The sequence below is a fragment of the Mus musculus genome, chromosome 17 (assembly GCF_000001635.26).
Source record: "Mus musculus strain C57BL/6J chromosome 17, GRCm38.p6 C57BL/6J".
Classification (NCBI taxonomy): domain Eukaryota; kingdom Metazoa; phylum Chordata; class Mammalia; order Rodentia; family Muridae; genus Mus; species Mus musculus.
In genome coordinates, this window is record NC_000083.6 from 88,366,988 (window position 1) to 88,388,658 (window position 21,671).

General features: G+C 44.6%; 1 long non-coding RNA gene across 7 annotated transcripts in view; it reads right to left on the reverse strand.

Moving 5' to 3' along the window:
* Gm31615 overlaps positions 1–21,671 on the reverse strand; it is a 151,558-nt gene extending 129,887 nt beyond the window's left edge. For 5 of the 7 annotated variants that reach the window (XR_877113.1, XR_003952375.1, XR_877108.1 and 2 more), the window contains exon 1: positions 21,401–21,671. This is a non-coding gene — a long non-coding RNA (predicted gene, 31615). Of the gene's footprint in view, positions 1–15,024; positions 15,112–15,884; positions 15,980–21,400 lie in introns of all 7 variants that reach the window. The other 2 variants (XR_877111.1, XR_877112.1) reach the window with 2 other exon arrangements.

Consider the following 21,671-nt stretch of genomic DNA (forward strand, 5'->3'; position numbering starts at 1 on the left):
AAAAAAAGACAATATAACTTGATGTGCATTTTTATGTGCATTTTAACACAATAAAAATGTAAAAATCTCAGCAAAAGAGAGAACACTGGCTCAGGCCTGACCGCTATGCTACATGTTACCGTGACATCTTTTTTTAACTAGATATTTTTTTCATTTACATTTCAAATGCTATCCCCAAAGTCCCCTATACCCTCCCCCTGCCCTGCTCCCCAACCCACCCACTCCTGCTTCTTGGCCCTGGCATTCCCCTGTACTGGGGCATATAATCTTTGAAAGGCCAAGGATCCCTCCTTCCATTGATGACCTACTAGGCCATCATCTGCTACATATGCAACAAAGGCACAAGCTCTGGGGGAGTACTGGTTAGTTCATATTGTTGTTCCTCCTATAGGCTTGCAGACCCCTTTAGCTCCTCAGGTACTTTCTCTAGCTCCTTCATCGGGGGCCCTGTGTTCCATCCAATAGATGGCTGTGCACATCCACTTCTGTGTTTGCCAGGCACTGGTATAGCCTCACAAGGGACAGGTATATCAAGGTCTTGTCAGCAATCTTGCTGGCATATGCAATAGTGTCTGGGTTTGGTGGTTGTTTATGGGACGGATCCCCTGGGTGGGGCAGTCTCTGGATGGTCCTTTCTTCCATCTCAGCTCCGAACTTTGACTCTGTAACTCCTTCCATGGGTATTTTGTTCCCCATTCTAAGAAGGAACAAAGTATCCACACTTTGGTCTTCCTTCTTAATTTTCATGTGTTTTGCAAATTGTATCTTGTTACCATTACATCTTATGCTTTGTGTCATGACACACTGACCATAACTTATTTATGTATTTAGTGTTTTTGAGACAGTTTCTTACTCTGTAGGCCTGGCTGTCCTGGAATTCTGTAGACCAGGCTGGCCTGGGACTCAGAGATCCTGTTGCCTCTGCTCCCAAGCGCTGGGATGAAAGGCTTGTGTCACCATGCCCAGCTGTATATTCGAAATCTCATGCCTTATGCAAGATACAGAAAGCAAAAGAGGAAAGGCTCATACTCTCTACTGTGGCTGCTGACACTGAGTTTTCTGCAACATCGTCCTAATGTTACAATGTTCCCCAGGCATCTGTCACAGAACCTTTGAAAGTGCTTTCCCTTTTCTAAAATCTGAGTGCAGGCTTCCTGGGGGAAGGGAGGAACTGGTTTCCTGTCTTTCTGAGGCTGCGCTCTGTTGACAGGACAGTACAGTCTGTGGTGCTATTACAAAGCTCAGCCTCCCCTACTCCCATCAGCCTCCCCAACTCCTGTCAGCCTCGGCAGTTCTTTGAGCACCTAGGTCCCCGCCCTAAAGTCTCTTGCTAAAAGAGGCAGGTGCTTAGCTCTCCGCAACTGAATCTCAATTGATATAATCATAAGTTTTCAATAGAAAAATTGCAAACTTTGTTTTAAAACCTCTAACATTAGTTTATCTGCATCTGTTCTGTGTGCTGCGTGCTGACAAAATGAGTGTCAGAGGTCTTTGAGCGGGAGGTAGGAAGCGTGGCTGGAAAGACGCTCGGCAGCGTGCATGCCGCTTCGTGCGCCCCTGTTGGGTGGCCCACAACCACCTCAAACTCCAGTTGCAGAGTCTGATGCCTCCAGTCTCTTAGACAAATGCACCTGATTGGGAGTTCATGGTTGGCTTCCACTACACAGTGAGTTTGAGGCTAACCTTTGCTACAGGAGATGCCACGTCAATTTAAAAAAACAAAACAAAAAAAGGAAGGAAGTCCACATTCATTAACACACATATGGGAGGTAGGAGTAGAAGGACGGTGGACTCAGAGTTAGCCTGGGCTACATGGTGTTTTTAGAGTCAATGCCTGTAATCCCAATACATGGGGAGGCGAAAGCAGAAGGATCGCTATGAGTTAAAGCCAACATTCTTTACAATAATGAGACTCTTTCACATAACAAGATATTATTAAGTATACTTTAAGCCAGGATCTGCATTTTTAACTTTGTTTATTTTTTACATTTGTTTTTTGTCTGTATATGTGCATGCATGTTTACACACGTATATATGCACATAAGCCACAGCCTACACACAGAAGTCAAAGAACAACTGGAGGGAATCAGTTTTTTTTTTTTTTTCTACCCTGTGGGTCCTAGGGAACTGACTCAAGCTGTCAGGCTTGGCCACAAGCCCCCTTTCCCTCTGAGCCATCTTGGAGGCCCTTAACTTTGCTTTTAAAGCTTATTCAGAACACAGAATGGGTGTATGAGTATATGTTAAAAATTATTCTCAGGCCACAGGTGTGTAACAAAGTCACACACACACACACACACACACACACACACAGAGAGAGAGAGAGAGAGAGAGAGAGAGAGAGAGAGAGAGAGAGAGAGAGAGGAAAGAGAAAAAAGGAAGACATTGTTTCTGTCAGCAAAATTGAAGGTGGGCATGATGGCGCTGATCTGTAATCCCAGCAGGAGGCAGAGGCAAGAGATCACTGCAAGACAAGTGCAGCCCTGGTCTACACTGTAAGTTCCAGACCAGTCAGAGCTACATAGTAAGAACCTGTCTCAAAAAACAAACAACTGTGGAGAGATTGTTTTCTGGTGAAATGTATGGACGCATCACCTGTACATTAGGTTTTTGGCAGGAGGGGAGGTGTGACATCGGAGAGGCAGAGAGAATTCTGGGATAGAGCCAGGCATGACAGATCCACCAGGGAAGATGTGGGAAGAAGGATACATTGTGCCTGAGCACAGGTAACCAGCCACATGACAAAAGGTAGATTATATGGGCTATCTTAAGTTATAATTCTAGTTAGGGAAGAGCCCAGATATATAGCCAACATATTCATAAATATATTTTGAGCCTGAGTCTTATTTCTAGGAGCATGGGACTGGGAGGTAGAGCCAGGACCCAACTTTTAAAATGGCATCCAACCTAATGGCAATTAGAACCCACGCTTACAGCCTTAAAAGGCCCAGGTAAAAAGCAGAGCAAAAATCAGGTTAGCCAGACAAGAGGTCTAGTCTCTTTAAAAAAAAGAACGAACGAATGAATGAAAACAGACCAAACTTCACAAACGACAGAAACCTGAAAACCACATACAGTGGGAGACAGGTAACTCTTGTCTCTCAGAACCGCCAGCTGGTGTAAAGGGTGATCAAGGACACTGAGCAACACTCAGCATCCTGAAGTGATTCTCAACGAGTGGGGAGACCCAGGGAGGCAGCTCCTGCCCCGTGAAGTCACAAGCTCTGTGCCTTTCAGCCATGGCCATACTGTGGGAGACGAGGAAGAGGACTTCCAGAGTGAATCATGGGGAGACGCTACAGCAGCTGGGCTTCACATGCTTGCTTGGGGGGCAGCTTTTTGTTTGTTTGTTTGCTTGCTTGTTTTCTGGTTTTTTTTTTCTTTCTTTCTTTTTTTTTTTTTTTTTTTTTTGAGACAGGGTTTCTCTGTCTAGCCCTGGCTGTCCTGGAACTCACTTTGTAGACCAGGCTGGCCTTGAACTCAGAAATCCACCTGCCTCTGCCTCCCAAGTGCTGGGACTAAAGGAGCTTTGTTATTTATTATTATTATTATTATTATTATTATTATTATTATTATTATTATTATTATTATTATTATTTACATTGAATCAAGAGGCTTTTTCACATGTTCTTCCCACAGAACAGCATGGGTGGGTGGACAGGATATGCAGACACGCTCAGGTCTCAGTTTCTGACCTCTGACAAATAACAAGACACATCTGAGCTCCCAGAGATTTGCTTTGTCTTAATGAGATCACCATTCAGGGCAGAGGAAGCCAGAATTCCTTCTACCCTCAGGCTTACTAACACTGACTGGACCCTACCAGTACTTGACCGCATGGGAATTACCCACTTGACAGATTGCCGTTCCCTTGAAATCTGGCCAGCACAACCCGGAGTGACCTACGTTATATTAGGAAACACCAACTGATTTAAACGCTAGTCTACACAAAACCTCAAGGGGTGAACATGTCTGGAAATGAAAGAGACGCACACGCACTTCTCAAACTGAAGGAGAGCCCGAAAGGAAGCTTACAAAAACCTTTAGACTGAGAGTTTCATTATACAGCTGAGAAAACAGGCGCAGTGGAGTTGATGGCTGTAGCAATGCATTACTTAATCCACTTTGACTGCTCGCAGGTTGTGTATGCGCTGCACCTACCCAAGAGCTCTGGATTCACGAATGAAAGACACACACACACACACACACACACACACACACACACACACGTCAGCTAATTTTGATAAGGCTTCACTTGCTCAATAACTGGACACTTCTAAACTTCTAAACCTCCCCATGGCTAGTACACACTCTCCTCCAGTATTCTTGAATTTATGTATATATGTATACGTATACGTATACGTATACGTATACGTATACGTATACGTATATGTATATGTATATGTATATGTATATGTATATGTATTTGTATTTTTTTCCTTTCTGAGACAAGGTTTCTCTGTGTAGCCCTGGCTGTCCTGGAACTCACTCTGTAGACCAGGCTGGCCTCGAACTCAGAAATCCACCTGCCTCTGCCTCCCAAGTGCTGGGATTAAAGGCGTGAGCCACCACTGCATGGCTTGAATTAATATTTGCTAAATCTATATTTCTTCTCTGCTACCTCAGACCCAATGGGGGAGGGGATGGCCTAGGAACCCTAGAGCCATTTTCCTGGAATCTTACAGGTTGGTGGGCCTTTAGGTTTGTTCTCCTTCCTCCCCTGTCATGGATTCCTTCCTTTTCTCTCTTTCTCTCCCTTCCCCCCCACCCTCTCTCGGTCACTTGCCCAACAATCTAAAAGTTCCGCCTCTGTCTACCTGCCCAGCCATTGGCTGTATGGAAATATTTTATTACCAATCAAAGCCAGCTAGGAGCAGGGACCCTCAGGTCTGGAAGCAAGGCTTTTGGGAACTGAATTAAGACAAAGCATTAGAACCAATTCCCAACAGATGATGGTCTCCCTATGTAGGACGATTCATTGCAAAATTAACATAATCAATTCTTAGCTTCTTTTCTATTGGCCTGCATGATAAGGAAGTTGTCTGAGACATTTTTAGGGTTGTCTGCAACGTGGAGGAAATATTCCAACGTCAGAGCAAACCCAAAAACCAGAACAGCTGGGATCATGCCCTGGGATAAGTGATAGAGGACAATTGCTGAATGTCTTTTCACTCATTGCTGTCACCAGACATCATACAGGATCTTCTGAGTTGACCTCCTGTGTGTAACTGAGGTGGCTTTTGACCTGTGGTAATTCTTTCCTTCGGGTACTCCATGGTAGCTTCCTATTTCACTAAGGAATTGGGCACACAAGGAATCCAGGGACAACCATGGGCTAATGAAGCATGCCCCAGGGACACCAGAGCAGAGACTAAGTTCCCAGAATCCAGAGAATGTGCAGTAGGGGCAGCCTGGGACCAACGCAGAGCGGGAGACTCATCGAACACATGCTCGCCCCAGCTCACCGAAGCTCTTCGGACTGCTTCTCAGGCTAAAGACCATAAAGTTGAAGACCCAGACCTTTTTGAAGATATATGCATATTTTCTAAGTCAACACAGTCAGGACAGCTACAATTAAAACCAAACCAAAACCCAGAATGTAAGCATGGGGGAAGAATGTTATCTTTGAGTGTTGCTGTGCAGTATTTTCTGTAGCAGTCAAGAAATGGGAGCAATGCAAGTGTCTGCCGGGAGATGAGCGAGTGGGCAGAGCATGTCATGTGGAGACATGGGATACAATTCTGATGCATGCTAATGCATAAACGGGCCTCAAAGATGCCATACTAATGAAAGAAACCAATTACAAAAGTTATAAATACTGTGCTGGTTAGTTTTTGTCATCTTGACACAAACTGGCATCACCTGAGAAGGAGTAACTGAGGAATTGCCCCCACCAGACTGCCCTGGAGGAATGTCTGTGAGACATTTAAAAAAATTTTTATAAACAATGGATTTATGGAATTCTTGGACAGATGGATGTATCTGGAGGATATCATCCTTAGTGAGGTAACCCAATCACAAAAGAAGTCATTAGATATGCACTCACTGATAAGTGGATATTAGCCTAGAAACATAGAACACCCAAGATACAATTTGCAAAACACAAGAAAATCAAGAAGAGGGAAGATCAATGGGTGGATACTTCATTCCTCCTTAGAATAGGGAACAAAATACCCATGAAAGGAGTTATAGAGACAAAGTTTGGAGCTGAGACAAAAGGATGGACCATCTAGAGACTACCCCACCCGGAGATCCATTCCATAATCAGCCACCAAACCCAGACACTATTGCATATGCCAGCAAGATTTTGCTGAAGGGACCCTGTTATAGCTGTCTCTTATGAGGCTATGCCAGTGCCTGGCAAATACAGAAGTGGATGCTCACAGTCATCTATAAGATGGAACACAGGGCCCCAATGGAGGAGCTAGAGAAAGTACCCAAGGAGCTGAAGGGGTCTGCAACCCTATAGGTAGAACAACAATATGCACTAACCAGTACCCCCAGAGCTCGTGTCTTTAGCTGCATATGTAGCAGAAGATGGCCTAGTCAGCCATCATTGGGAAGAGAGGCCCCTTGGTATTGCAAACTTAATATGCCCCAGTACAGGGGAATGCCAGGGTCAGAAAGCAGGAGTGGGTGGGTAGGGGAGCAGGGCAGAGGGAGGGTATAGGGAACTTTTGGGATAGCATTTGAAATGTATATAAAGAAAATATCTAATAAAAATAGATTTAAAAATTAGATTTGTTTATTGAAAATAAATTTTTTTATACAATATATCTCGATTGCAGTTGTCTCTCCCTCTACTCCCCCCCCCACAAGTCCCTCCCCACTTCCCCTCCAGATCCACTTCCTTTCTGTCTCTCATTAGAAAAGAACGGGCTTCCGGGAGATAACCAACAAACACAACAAAGTAAAAAATGAGATGAAACGAGAACCATCGCGTGGAGCCTGGACCAGGCACCCCAACAGAAGGAAACAAACCTCAAGAGCAGACACAAGAACAGACACACGCATTCTCACACTCCGGAGTCCCATGAAAATACTAAGCTGAAAGCTACAACAAACATCAGAAGACCTGGTACAGATCCGTGATGCAGAGCTGTGGTGCAGACCCGTGGAGGCCCTGTGCTTGCTGCTTCTGTCTCTGTTAGTTCATGTTTTGGTTTTGGTTTCCGTCGCTGTGAAGAGATACCATGACCAAGGCAAGTCTACTGCTAACAAAAACATTTCATTGGTGCTGTCTTACAGTTTCACGGGTATAGTCCATGACCATCATGGCACCTTGTGGGCAGACTCGGTACTGGGAGAGCCAAAGTTCTACATTTTGATCTGAAGGCAACCTGGAGGGGGTGACTTTTGAACTGGGTGAAGCTTTAACACTGGGAGACCGCAAAGCCTGTCTCCCAGGACACAGGAACACACTTCCTCCAACAAGGTCACACCTTTCCAACAAGGCCATACCTCCTAGTAGTGCCACTTCCCATGGGCCAAGCATATGCAAACACATGAGTCTACAGGGAGCCATTCCTACTCAAACTACCGCAGCTCGCATGAGCCTTGCCCAGTTGATCCAGAGGGCTTGCTTTCCTGGTGTCCTTCGTCCCCTTTGACCCTGCAGGGTTCCCTGAGCCCTGAGGGGAGAGATTTCATGGAGACATTCCATTTAGAGCTGTGTTACTCCAAGTTTCTTTTTTCTCTATATTTAAGAGACGTTTTTCTTAATTAATAAGTAATATAGGAAGACCCAGCCCACTGTGGGTGGTGCCACCCCTGGGCTGGTGGTCCTGGGTTCTATAGCAAAGCTGAGCAAGCCCCAGGTGCCAGCCAGTAAGCCTCACTCCACCATAGCTTCTGCTTTGGTTCCTTCCTCCAGGTTCCTGCCCTGACTGCCTTTCCTCCTGGCCTGTAAGCTGTATAAACCTTCCCTCCCACGCTGCTTTTGGTCACAAAAAGTGTTTTATCAGAGCAACAGAAAACTGAACCAGAACAGAGGCTTGTATGTGCTCACATAAACTTAAAATCATAGAGATGAAAAGAGTAAGGGTTGCCAGGGGCCGAGGAAAGGCATAGAAGAGTTATTGCTTAATAAGTATACAATTTTGCAAAATGAAGAGAATGCTGGAGAGGAATAGTAGTACATGACACCGCACTTCAGAGGTAAACAATGGTTAAGGTGGTGGCTCATGCCTTTAATCCCAGCACCTAGGAGGCAGAGGCAGGTGAATCTCTGAGTTCAAGGACAGCCTGGTCTACAGAGTGAGTTCTAGGACATCCAGGGCTACACAGAGAAACCCTGTTGAGGAAGAGAGGGAGAGGGGGAGGGGGAAGGGGAGGGAAGGGGAGGGGAGGGGGAGGGGGAGAGGGAGAGGGAGAGGGAGAGGGAGAGGGAGAGGGAGAGAGAGAGAGAGAGAGAGAGAGAGAGAGAGAGAGAGAGAGAGAGGTTTAGACAGTGCTTTCAGCATGAAGGCTTCATTGCAGTTATAGACTTGCCAGGGGAAGAAAGCCCAGAGCTCACAGTTGTAGCGGCTCAAGGCCACAGTGCCTGCTGAGCCCTGCTGAAGACTGCGTGGTATTCATCGTGAATGCTGAAGACGGTACAGTAGGATCACATCTTGAGCAGGAAGCAGAGACTGAGATCCTTTAGAAGGCAAGCATCCATTCTCCTAAGTACCACCCACAAGACCTTGAAAATTCCCCTATAACCAATATCGTCTCACCAGGAGCCCAGGCCTTCGGTCACAATGGGTTCTTGGGAGACTGTCTAAAATTGCTCACAACATAGTATTTACATTAAACTTCATGTTAAACTTCCTGTGACTGTAGTGACAGATGGCAATGAGCTGCCATGTGGGGTGGTGGGAATCAAATCCCAGTCCCCTGTCGAAGCACCCAGCGCTCTTATCCACTGAGCTCTCTCTCCAGCCCACCAGATACTGCTCTTGTACTGAGTATTCAGTCTCTGCTTAAGAAGGAACGAGAAGTCCTGAGAACGCTTACTTCACCTTGCGAAAGCTTTGTGTAATGCTAAAAGCTGCCTCCCGTGTGCCCGTCACAGATCAGGACAGGGCAATTGCTTACCTCAGAATTGTATAGAAGGTGGGTAAGAGATACTACATTACCCTGGCCGATTTACTGACTTAAGCTTTATACAATCGGACAAATATAATCAAAGCCCCAAGGCACAGTAAAAGCAGGTCAGCTTGGCCGGCTTTTAAAAGAAAAATTTCAGACAAATTAAATTCAGCGGAGTTAAAGCAAAGAATAATTCTCTAAGTGAGCAATGATGGCTGATACCTGAATCCCAGCCCTTCAGAGGTAAGGAAACCAGTGAGAGCCAGAGCCACAGAGTGAGACTCTATTTGGGGGAGGGGTTGGGGGTGGGGATGTAGTTCAGTTGTTGAAGAGCTTTCCCAGCATGCTTTAAGCCCTGGGTTCAATCCTCAGCACCACCACATAAATGGGGTTTGGTGATGCACTCTTGTGATCTCAACACTCAGGAGATAGAAAAAGAACATCAGAAGTTTAAGGTCATCTCTGGCTACGTAGACAGATAGAGTCCAAGATAGAGTACAAGACAAGCACACAGAAACCAAGATGGCGGAAACACAGTTGTATCCACAAAAGTGGCAGGGATTTTAAGGTCTGTAGTTGGTATTCTTCTAACAGGGCTTTCTTTTGGTTGGTTGGTTGGTTGGTTGGTTGGTTGGTTGGTTGGTTGGTTGGTTGGTTAATCAGGATGTGGGGATAGTTCTTTAATTTGTTTTTGTTGTTGGTTTTGGTTTGGTTTGGTTTGGTTTGACTAGGTTAGGGTTCTTTTTGAGACATGTCTCTCTATGTTGGCCTGGGATTTGAGAGCCACATGCCTCTTCCTCTTGAATGCTGGGATTAAGACCATCACAGCCACACCCCAACAACTACCAGGTTTTAAAGCAGGAGCTGGTAATCAACCAACCTATCACGCCAACAACGTCCCTGGCTTTCCTGGAACTGGACCAAGGACATCTCCTAAGTCACCTCCTGACTTCTGTGCTCTTTCTCAGTCCTCACTTTACATGGTGGCTCCAGTGCTAGCTCTCAGCCACCTTCATATTGGGACTTAGCAGTTGAAAGACAAACCAAAGGTGGTGGAATAAAGGAGTAATAGTGATATTCTATATAGTAATAGGAATACAGGCTACACCCATGCACATACTAAAAATCTCTAAGTAATATTTCTTTTTTTAAACTTTTTTTTTAAAATTAGGTATTTTCTTCATTTACATTTCAAATGCTATCCCAAAAGTCCTGCATACCCTCTCCCCCCACTCCCCTGCCCACCCACTCCCACTTCTTGGCCCTGGTGTTCCCCTGTACTGAGGCATATAAAGTTTGCAAGACCAAGGGGCCTCTCTTCTCAATGATGGCCAACTAGACCATCTTCTGCTACATATGCAGCTAGAGATACGAGCTCTGGGGGTACTGGTTAGTTCATATTGTTGTTCCACCTATAGGGTTGCAGTTCCCTTTAGCTCCTTGGGTACTTTCTCTAGCTCCTCCATTGGGGGCCCTGTGTTCCATCCAATAGCTGACTGTGAGCATCCACTTCTGTTTTTGCCAGGCACCGGCATAGCCTCACAAGAAACAGCTATATCAGGGTCCTTTCAGCAAAATCTTGCTGGCATATTCGATGGTGTCTACATTTGGAGGATGATTATGGGATGGATCCCAGGGTATGGCAGTCTCTAGATGGTTCATCCTTTCATCTCAGCTCCAAACTTTGTCTCTGTAACTCCTTCCATGGGTGTTTTGTTCCCAATTCTAAGAAAGGGCAAAGTGACCACACTTTGGTCTTCGTTCTTCTTTCTAAGAAATATTTCAAAAGCATAAAATTTTCAGATAAAATCTTATGGAATTAGTTTTAAAATGTAAACATGTCTTAAATTCTCACAAATTATATGTACACAGGAGAATTTAGATGAAGTATATTGGTTCCTACAAATGGGTAAAAATATTGTAGCTTAGTAGAAAATGGGCATACACAGGTGGCTTGTTACATGAGAGGGCAACTATTGTGAAATGTTTTGTTTTGTTTTGTTTTGGGGGCAGAGTCTCATTATGTAGCTCAGGCTATCCTCAAATTTATGGCCCTCCATATTCAGTCCCTGAGTTTTAAGTGCTGAGTTACCTGTAAGTGCTACCAAACCTGACTTTAGTAAAATAGGTGCTGGGTTAAGAACGTGCTTCAGTGGAAAAAGTGTTAGCTGGGCAAGCATGAGGTCATGAGTTTGGAGCCCCAGGGTCCATGTAAAAGCCAAGCATGGGATTGCATCTGTAATCCCAGTGCTATGCGGAGCAAGGGAGAGAGGGAATCCATGGGCTCACTGGCCAGCCGGTCTCATCAAAACAGCAGGCTCTAGGTTCAGTCGGATCCCTGTCTGAAAAAAATAAGGTGCAGAACAATAAAGGAGGGCACCCAACTTTGACCTCTGGCCTCAGAACATACAGGCACACACACACACACACACACACATCCGAGTGAGATGTTACAGAATCTAGGTATTATATGTTAGCCGTATAATTGTTTGGTCAAAAAAATACATAAATTAGGGAACTGGAGAGATGGTTTCGATTTTAAGAGCACTGACTGCTCTTGCAGAGGACCTGGATTTGAATCTCAGAATTCTCAAAGCAGTTCACAACTCCAGTTCTGGGGCATCTACTGCCCTCTTCTGGCCTCCCTGGGCACTGCATGCATGTAGTGCACAGACATACATGCAGACAGACTCCCATACATGTGGGAAGCCACATGTGCCGTTGCAGAGTGGAACTGACTACTGCTGGCCACCACGCATAAGTTTGGACAAACAACCAATGTGTACATATGCAGTAAAGTTTTTTGCAAAGACACTGCCTGGCCCGGGCATGATAATGAGGCTTCGAGAGTATAACCGATCAGATGTGAGACATGCAAATGAGGTATGATAATGAGGCTCTGTGAGGTACAGAGAGAGAGAGAGTAGCCAATCAGATGAGGAACATGCAAATGAGGCTTAGTGCATAACCAATCCGGGTGTGAGACACGCCTCTCCTAGGCCTATATAAGCAGCACCAGTTCTGGGCTCGGGGTCTCTTCGCCTCTGCGCCTCTGCAATCAAGCTCTCCCAATAAACGTGTGCAGAAGGATCCTGTTGCAGCGTCGTTACTGCTGGCCAGTCCGGCGCGAGCAAGACATACACATAAAATAAGAATAAAGGGATGTTATATGCACTAAACACTAGCAAAATGAATATAGAGGCTTCTGATGAAACACTTAAAAGTTTCCATAATAAAATGCTGAGGGTAGGGAAGATACAAGGCAGAATGTTTCTGTTGAGTGACTAGCCAGGTCGGTTTACAGATGCAGAGAGGCATGCGCAGAGAGCATGCCTGAGCCTATTATTTCACTGCTGCACAGCCCTGAAGGGTGCTGATCCTTTCATGACAAAGCCCAAGCTCTTTGGTTGGGCACATAAATGCTTCACAACAACAACAACAGCACACACACACACAAACACACACACACACACTGACCATACCTCTCTCCTCCAGCACAGGGGCGGAGCTGTAATGAGGCGTGTGGGCTAATCATTTAGTGCACTTTCAATATGACTGTGCCTTTTAACTGATTTTACTTATCAAAGCAAGATACAGGCATGGTTTAAATAGTCAAGGAATGCCAAAGGCTTATACAACAAAGGACAACGGCATTTTCCTGTAACTGGGTTGCACCTACGCTCTATTAGCCACAACCGTCAGTCTCAGACTTTAAGCTATTTGTTTCTGCTTCCAAGTTCCTGCATTTATGATTCTCTCTACTCATGAAGGCAAACACTATTAGTTTATTGCCTCTTACTGATATCCTTATTCTTCGCCAACTCCTTCCAATATGCTGTATTGATATTTTTGTTAAACCAAACAATTTAGTGTTAAATGACCCTATTAATAAATCATAAATGCATAAAGTTATACATACTTAATGTATATATAAGTGCATACTTGATACTATATATTTATATAAACATTTAAACCTATTTACTGTGTGAATCATGATATGAGTTAATATTAGTTATTAAGATTGGAATAAAAGAACCCACTTTTGACTTCACCAGATTATCTGACAAATTGCTGCCATTAAAGCCATTTAACCTTGTGAATTTCCTGTTATTCAATAAATTCTGACATTGTAGACAGACACACACACATGTTCGTTTATGCTTCTGCCATAGCACACTCACAACCATATATATATATATATATATATATATATATATATGTGTGTGTGTGTGTGTGTGTGTGTGTGTGTGTATATATGTATATATACATATATATACATGGAAGATGTGTGTCAAATCATGCAATCATGCGTGTGGAGGTGTTACTGGAAATGTTGGGGAGTCTCACCACAGTCATCACATTACTGAGAAATTGTCCCCCTCCCATTGGGGAGCACAGGGTTCATTTGGCTCTCGCTTTCACATCACAGTTCATCACTGAAGAAGTCAGGACAGGAACTCACACAGGGCAGGAACCCGGAGGCAGGAGCTGATGCAGAGGCCATGGAGGAGTGCTGCTTACTGGCTTTCTCCTCATGGCTTGCTCAGCCTGCTTTCTTATAGAACCCAGGACCACCAATCAAGAGATGACACCACCCATAATGGGCTGGTCCCTCCCCCATCAATCACCTATTAAGAAAACGCCCTCCAGCAGGATCTTGGAGAGACATTTTCTCTATTGAGGTTTCCTGTTTTCGGATAACCCAGCTTGTGTCAGGTTGACATAAGACTAGCCAGAAGAACAGTTTTATTCGCTAAAAGAAACCCCCATGGTAGACAACTTGTCAATCTCAGCAGCTGCCTGGAGGAGGAGGAGGAGGAGGAGGAGGAGGAGGAGGAGGAGGAGGAGGAAGAAAGGAAAGAGAGAAGGCCATTTGCATTAAAGCCAGCCCAGAAGTCAGCTCATGGTGGACAAGCAGCCGTGTGGTGGGAATTCAGGAGAAGGAGGGAAGGAAGCATGAGCAGGGATGGAGGTAAAGAGGGAAAGTTGTGCTTTCCTGAGCTACTCAGGAAAGTGGGAGGATTTTCAAAGTTATTTGGCTGTGTATCGCTAAGCAACTGCACTAGGGGGCAGACATTGGGAAGGAAAGTACCTTACGTTGTAAAAAATATAAGTATTCCTCCTATCTCTTTAGCACAACTCAAGGTAGATCAGCCTTCTTGAGGGGCCGTTCCTGGGCTAGGTGATTGACTCGCCCAGCTGGGTTGAGGACGCGATGGCTTGTCTCCACCTAGAGGTAGACTCCATCCTTTACTGTCAGAGGTCAGCTGGGAGCTTGCCAGTGCTTCCCATCTACCTTGCCTGTACCCAGGACCTAACTCCAGTCTCTGGCTCAGCAGCTAACATCTTTATCTGATGAGCCCACCCCTCACCCTCGGATTCTCCCCAAACAACATTTGCTGCTGCGTGCTGCAGGTTCGAGGAATTAAAAGATGAAAGAGATGAGTGAGATTTGGTCCCTGGCCTCCGGGGACTTACAGTCTGGCAAGAGAGCCACTTTTCCCAAAGCAAGGAGTCCTAGACCAGCTCTGTGAATGAACATAGGATCTGGACACTTTGTAAGAGAAAGCAGGCTGGATTTTCTGTAAGAAAGTAATTTGAAGTAGCGACAGAAAACTGGACTTTGAAAATGTAAATACAAATTCACTAAAAACAATGAGTATTATAGGGAAGTTGGGTGTGGATACTCATAACTACAATCTCAGAGTCCAGAGGCAAAGGCTGGAGGCTCAGGAGACTCAAGGCCATCTTTGGCCATACACCAAGTTTGAGGCCAACAGAGCAATGTGGAACTTAATCTCAAAATCCCAACAACCAAGTAAAAGTGAAGTGTTTCAAATAGACATTCTAGGCTATTGACTACTGTCTTAGTTACTGGTCTACTTATATGAAGAGACACCATGACCAAGGAAACTCGTATAGAAGAAAGCATTCAAATAGGGGCTTGCTTACAGTTTCAGAGGGTTACATCATGATTATCATGGTCAGAAGCAGACAGACATGGTGCTGGAGCAGTAGCTGAGAGCTTTACTTCCCGATCTGCAGGCAGAGAAAGAGAGACAGACAGACAGACAGAGACAGAGACTGGCATGGACCATTCCCAAGGACACATGTCCTCCAACAAGGCCACACCTCCTAATCCTTCCCAAATAGGTCCGCTAAAAGAGGATCAAGCACTCACACCTATGAGCCTGTGGAAGTCACAGGTTCTTATTCAAACCACAACAGCTACCTTTCATGAGGCACTGAAAATGTACTTCTGAACAAAGGAAATTGCTTGCCAGTATGGTGGCCCCCGTTTGTCATCCGAACCAGAGATGCAAAAGCAAGAGGGTTGAAAGTTTAGGGCCAGGCTAGGGTAAATATCATATTTCAAAACCAAAACTAGCCAGGCGGTGGTGACGCACGCCTTTAATCCCAGCACTCGGGAGGCAGAGGCAGGCGGATTTCTGAGTTCAAGGCCAGCCTCGTCTACAGAGTGAGTTCCAGGACAGCCAGGGCTATACAGAGAAACCCTGTCTCAAACAAAACAAAACACAACACAAATACAGAAACAAAAATCAAAACCAAAGTTAATAAATCTCCCAAAACAAACCGGTCAAAATCAAAGTGCCTTTTCTTTAAGCTTCCATATAATGAAATCAGACAATCAAATTACCAAGCAAATATCTAATTATAGGGTATGATAACTGCCATGGAAGGTAGGTAGTCAGAGAGTGGAGTTCTCAAGGAATGAGAGACAGCTCCATATGGCCAGGCAAAAACAGAAAGTAAAGATGTGTTGGACAGTGTGTAGGCATTGCTGCACATACCTGTAATCCCAGAACTCTGGGTGCAGGGGCAGGAGAATCGCTCAATCTTCCAGGCTAGCTCAGTCTGAGTATTAGGTTTCAGGCCAGTCAAGAGTCTTGAGAAAACAAGGGAGAGGGGGGAATGTTGGACAAAACCCCAGGTCCATGTTTCTCATCTCCTTCTTGGTCTATTGCTCTCATGTAAATAGTTCTGGCCAGAGAGGGGTGGATTCTAGGATTCGTTTTTTAATTTTTGTTTTGTTGAGACAGGGTTTTGGTGTGTAGCTTTGGCTGTCCTAGGATTCCCTCTGTAGACCAGACTAGCCTCAAACTCTCAGAAGTCTGCTTGACTCTGACTCCCTAGTTCTAGGATTCAAAGTGTGAACTACCACTGCCCAGCTGGATTCTACGATTATTTCAGCAAGCTTACATTATCTGAAAATTTCGATCTTTCTTTCAAGAATTCTGGAGACTCCAGCCTGTGACACACCCACTCTTGTCAGGTGGAAGTCTATCTGGAATTCCTTAGTCTTCTCCAGGGAGATTTTTAACATTTCCAAACAGGTTAGTGTCAGCAGACAACCTTCTCCAACTTGCAGTACATCTCTTCTTTGTAAACACATTAAGGACCTGTATTATTCAGATGTTTCACTCCTGGCAAAATATAGCCATAAACCACATAAATGGGGATTATTTTAGTTCATCATTCAGAGGTCCCAGAGCCACTATCTTTTTCTCTGTGGACTCTGGCCCCATGGTCAGGCAGAACATTGTGATTGAGAGAGCATGTGCCAGCAAGCCACCACATGATTGACAAGCATGTGGGAGGCCCTAGGTTCTATCCCTAGAATGTCAGGGTGAGGGGGATGGGGGAAGACTAGTTACAGGGCTCGGGCATAGCTCATTGGTAGAGTGCTTCTTTGACATGCGTGAAGCCCTGGGTCTAATCTCCAGCACTGAATAACGCAGGCGTGGCTGTCCTTGGGGCACTTGGTGAGAGATGGAGACAGAAGTTCAAAGTCACCCTTAGCTACAGAGTGATTGGAAACTAACCTGGGATTCACGAGACCTCACCAACTTTAAAATAAAAGTCTATCTATCTATCTATCTATCTATCTATCTATCTATCTATCTATCATCTATCTATCTATCTATCTATCATCTATCTATCTATCTATCTATCATCTATCTATCTATCATCTATCATCTATCTATCTATCTATCTATCTATCTATCATCTATCTATCTATCTATCTATCTATCTATCTATCCATCCATCCATCTATCTATCATCTATCTATCTATCTATCATCTATCTAGCTATCATCTATCTATCTATCTATCTATCTATCTATCATCTATCTATCATCTATCTATCTATCTATCTATCTATCTATCTATCTATGGAGATTAGTTGAACTTGGGGGAGGGACAGGTCTTTCAAGACAGGGTTTCTCTATGTAGTCTTGTCTGTCCTGAAACTAGCTCTATAGACCAGGCTAGCCTCAAATTCATCCACCTGTCTCTGCCTCCCAAGTGCTGGGATTAAAGATGTACACTACCACCACCTGGCTGAAATTTTCTAAATTTTGTGACTGGAAAACACTTTAAACAGAGTTAAAAAAAAAAAACAAAACAAAAATCTATAGGATAAAGTAAAGCACCATAAACAAAATAAAGCACTCACAGCCAGCTTCTTACACATCTTTAAAGAACAGCATTCTGGAAGAAGAAAGGGACCAATGAGAACCGGATAAGGAAGTGGGAGAGTCAGAGGAGAGGAAATCTGGCAAGAACAAGCTCTTGGAGCAGAGTAGGAGATGCCTACATCACTGAGTACAAGACAAAGTTAAAAATAGATGTTAAGGGCAAGAAAGAGGTTCAACAGCTAAGATCATGGACTCTGGACCAGGCATGGTATTCCACTGTTTTTTTTTTTTTTGTAAGATTTATTTATTTATTATATGTAAATACATTGTAACTGTCTTCAGACACACCAGAAGAGTGCATCCAGTCTCATTATGGATAGTTGTGAGCCACCATGTGGTTGCTGGGATTTGAACTCAGGACCTTCTGAAGAGCAGCAGTGCTCTTACCTGCTGAGCCATCTCTCCAGCCCAGTATTCCACTTTCAATACCAAGACTCAGGAGACAGAGACAAGCAGACCTCTGTATATTGGAGATCAGTCTGGTCTACATAGTACACTCTAGGCTAACCAGGGTTACAAAGTGAGACTCTGTCTAAATATAAAGAGAGCAAGTACTACTCCTGCAGAGGATCCTGGTTTGGTTCCTAGGACATGTCTTGATCAGTTTACAACTACCCATCTCCAAAGAACCCAGAGCTTTCTTCTAGTATCCAAAGGCACTACACTCACTTACACAAATCTAGACACATACATACATGCACACACACAAACACACACATACACACACACATACACACACACACACATACATACACACACACACACACACACACACACACACACACACACACAGCCATAATTAAAATTAATCCTTGCCAGGCAATGGTGGAGCATGCCTCTAATCCCAGCACTTGGGAAATAGAGGCAGGCAGATCTTTGTGAGTTTAAGGACAGCATGGTCTACAGAGCGAAGTCCAGGACAGCCAGGGCTACACAGAGAAATTCTACCTCAAAAAGCAAGCAAACAAAAATCTTGCAGAATTCTTGCACAGCTTAGGAGACTTGACCTGACTGGGGTGTCAAAGGAATGAAGAACAGGCAGACACACAGACACACACAGTGGTCACACAGGAAAGGCTGGGACCAGGAGGACTGGTCTCTCTGGTGGAGAAGCTGCAGTTATTCTGTCAGCTCAGCATGTTTGTTACATACAGTTTTTCTTAGGGTTTCCATTGCTGTGAAGAGACCCCATGACCATGGCAGTTCTAGCAAAAGGCAACATTTCATCTGGGCTGGCTTACAGTTTTGGAGGTTCAATCCACTACCATCACGAGGAAGCACGGCAGCATACAGGCAGACATGGTGCTAGAGAAGAAGCTGAGAGTTCTATATCCCAATCAGCAGGTAATAGGAAGAGAGGGTGACACTGGGCCTGGCTTAAGCATCTGAAACCTCAAGCCCACCCTCAGTGCACACTTCCTCCAACAAGGCCACACGTTCTAATAGTACCATGCCTATGAGCCCACGGGAGCCATTTTCATTCAGACCACCACACAGTTGAACAGGAAGGCAGGGCAGTTGCATACTGCTTAATAAAGAGGAGGAATATTACATACAGAGAAACAACAGTTTTCTCTAGTATACAGGTGGATCAAAGAGACCGGTTTAGCTAACCTCTCAGGAGCAGACTCTGAAGGGGAGTAGCCTTCACTTCCTAAATATATTTCAGGAGACGGCCATGGTGAGCATTTTCTATACATACTATTAAAGTTCCTGTAAGCCTCATTTTGGGGGTGGGTGCAGGTGACAGAACTTGCCATTTTCCCATGGATCAGAGACTATGACCTTGATATGGCCATACTCACGTTAACAGTTAGATATCACTCAGCCCTCTGGGAGATTTTGTAACTTCCCTGAGTCATTATTTGGTCCTTCCCTTCTCTAGTCTGATGGCCTGGGTTAGAGCCTCCATCTCCTCTGAGTAACAGAGTCTGCTTGAGTGGCACAGACCTGATCCAGTGCTCTCCAGTTAGGCAAAGTGCTCCATCGTAGCTGAGATTAAGTGTTCTGATGTCAGCGTGGCCATATCGAGAGTCATTGGCACATTCGTTTTTGCTGACCGTAGACATTTAGATTTTGCTCAAACGTTTGAATCTTGTCCATGGAGGCTGAGGGAAAGGCAAGGAAGGTTCTTACAGGGACCTGTGGCTGCTAAGGCCGTGTTCTCTTGCAGAGGTGCAAGAGGAAGAGGTTGTGCGAGGAACGCTCCTCTTTCTTGGCCCTTTAATGACTAAAGCAATGTCGATCTTCAAAGGTGGAATATGTTTTGCTAAGTGAAGAAAGAGCAACAGGAAATTCAAGTATCCATGCACGCATGCAAGCTCTGTCTGCTTCTCTGTTGTCCTGAGATGGACTGGCTTATTGTGGCTTCCACTGGGCTAAACAGAAGCTGTGCACACCAGCGCTTTAATCCTCCTAACTTAGAGCGGACCTGGGACCACTGCTCATGGACTTACAAGCCTCCAGGTCTGATACTGGGCCGTTCCTTCTCTGGGGAACCTCAGCAAAAGAAGAGATTCGGAAACACAAAATGGAAAAATCTGTTCTAAAACTTGTCATTGTGTGAAACTGAAGTGATTAGACAAGTCAGAAAGGACATCAAAGGACAACTTAGACTCAGAAGTGCTTAGAGACAGGCTAAGTCACAAGAGTTGAGTGAGGTCATCTTGGGACTTGTTTGATGTATCTGGTTCAAGCACTGAAGCATATTTTTAAGAACAGCAGAGGAAAGGCCCACGGTTTTTATGTTTTGATCATTATTACATTCTGAGGCCCAGATCAAAGCCTGGCTCAGTTAATACTCAGTTAATACGAGTTAAGTGACTTGTTAATACTTGCTGACTGAACGTATGTGTGAATGCCTTATTATAGCTAAATAAAACAGGGGCCAATTTTAAAGGGACAGCCTCCTAAATACTTAGCAACCAATGGATATTATGAATCCTACTTTGAGACTTCCTTGAGTCCTTCTTGTCTCTTCTTCAAGGATGTAGTTCCTGGCTTAGTCGGTACAGGGCTTGTCTAGCATATATAAAATCTTGGATTTGATTCCCAACAACTGTGTAAACCAAGTATGATGGCACATGCATCAGGGATTCAACATCATCCTTGACCTCATAGTGAGGGGAAAAAATAGTTTCATTCTCTTGTCAGACAAATAAGGCAAGTTCTCTAGTTTGTGAGCTATGGAAACAGAAAAGCTGAGCATTTCAACTATGTTCCGTGAAGAAATTATAGTTTGGATTCACAGGTCAGAGACATCATAGTATTGTCTCCTGGGGATTGTAAGCTTCTGTGTCTTGAAGGGTCAGAGATACTCAGCTATCTAATATATGCACTCAAGTCTACTTTGCTTTGATAACACTCGGGCTGGCAAGATGGCTTAGGGGGTAAAAATGCTTGCTGAGCAAGGACCACAGTTCAGATCCCTACGTAAAACCAGGTACTTGCTAGCTAGCAGGTCCAGCTGAAAGGGTGTGCTCTAGACTCAGTGACTGAGCCCGCCTTGAAAAATAAGGTGGAGAGTGACAGAGGAAAAGAACAATGCTGAACTCTGACCTTCACGTGAGCAAGCATGGGTGAGTGCCCCTGCAACACAGCACAACACGCATACACGCACACACGCACGCACATGAACACATGTACATGCACACATGCACACACAAAAAACAACAACAACAACAAAAAAAACCAAACTATTTTTCTGGCCTAAGGTTCAACCCAGATCACTGCATACCAGTTACTCCATTTGTACAAATAAGGGAGACAGCAAAGCAATTTCAATATTTTCTCCAGTGTACTTCCTGAGAACATGCATTTCACTCTCACCTTTGTGGTTGGAGTATTTTCCTCTTTACCTTCAGGATTGTGGATCTTTTCAAATCTCCCAGTTGGGAAACCAGTCGCTCTGCCAAAACGACACCAAAGCATAAAGTTCAAGGCAGGCTGTGTGGGATGGCTTCTGCCGTCACTGGGCAACTGCCCACAGCCATGTTGGTTTGCGCTTTCTCTAAGCTCAACGTGGGAAGGGCACTGTCATCTGGAGCCAAGCTGTGCCGAATGACAGCCATCTGTTCCCCACATGCCCTTTCTGTTGGCA